We start from the raw sequence: 1,301 nt of genomic DNA, 5'->3' as shown, positions 1-1,301 counted from the left end.
GAAAGGGAGGGGACAGTAAAGCACAGGGTATGCGATAGACACATCATAGTTCAGATGTCTGGGAGGAGGCAATACATATGAAGAGGGAAGAAAATAGAAGAACAAGGTAGATCGGGGAACACTCTGGCAGGTCTGCATGGGTTAAATAGTACATAGGTAAATCGTGATAATGCTCAACCTTTGAAAAACAGGGTTCTGTGATACAGAGATTGAGGCATAATCTGAATGGATAGAAAAGGGAAAGAAATGTTAAGGTGCTTTACTGATCTGTCTTGGAATAAACACAGTCAGAATGCTCCTTAGAAGCCAGGAGGGTTAGACATCGCTCTTGCATTTAGGATATATTGTCAGGAAAGTCCAGTCCCTGGGAAAGTTCATAATGATTGGAAAAGTAGATAGTCAGTAAAAAACAAGAACATCCCCAATGAGATATATTGACACAGTAGCAGCATAGGCTTAAACATAGCAAAATTCTGAGGATGGTGCAAGATTAGGAAGAGTTTCATTCTGTTTTACAAAGGGTCACTATGTGTCAGAACCAACTTGATGACATCCAGCAAAATAACACTCTATGTTCCAATTACTAACATATGTTTGCAGCTATGTCTCCTTATTTTGAGTTGTGCCTCATCATTAAATTAAGGTATAAAAAGTATTACTCCATTCATGTCATCATAGTCAGCTCTATTTTGGGGAGGCCGAACTTCCCTAATCATATTTTCTGTGGCTTCCAAACTGAGGTGCTAATCTGGCACTATATTTGACAATATTCTAGTGCTATTCATATTCAAATATTCTATATTCTAGTGGTATCTGACACTGCTGTTCACTGCCTCCCCAAAGTAGCATTCTGGAATACCATTCTTTGCAATGATATCCACAGTTTTTTATGATCTCTATCTCATTCGTAAAGCCAAGGTTTTCCCCATTTTGGCTCAAGTTTTCCTGACCTTATTTAAAATGTTTGATCCGTCTGAAAACTTGTTAAAAATGAGACAGCATTCCCATAAACTTGTAACAAAGCTTTAAACTTGTAGCAAAGCTTCACTGGGAAAATGTCCATGAATTTTGCTTAAAGTTTGACCTGTACCCCTGATCATTGTAAAGCTAGGATCATTATTTCCTAAGGTACAAGGGTACAAACGTATATATATATATATATATTTTTTTTTTTTTTTGTAAATATTCTAGTGAAACTAAAACCATATTTTGTTGTTGTTATTATTAAGTGCCATGAAATTGGTTCCAACTCAGAGTTAGTTTGTACAGGGGTTTCCAGGTGGATAATAAGTTTGAACCAC

This window comes from Chrysochloris asiatica, unplaced genomic scaffold, assembly GCF_000296735.1.
Source record: "Chrysochloris asiatica unplaced genomic scaffold, ChrAsi1.0 scaffold00153, whole genome shotgun sequence".
Lineage (NCBI taxonomy): Eukaryota > Metazoa > Chordata > Mammalia > Afrosoricida > Chrysochloridae > Chrysochloris > Chrysochloris asiatica.
The sequence above is the reverse complement of the archived record's forward strand: the minus strand, read 5'-3'. Positions refer to the sequence as shown.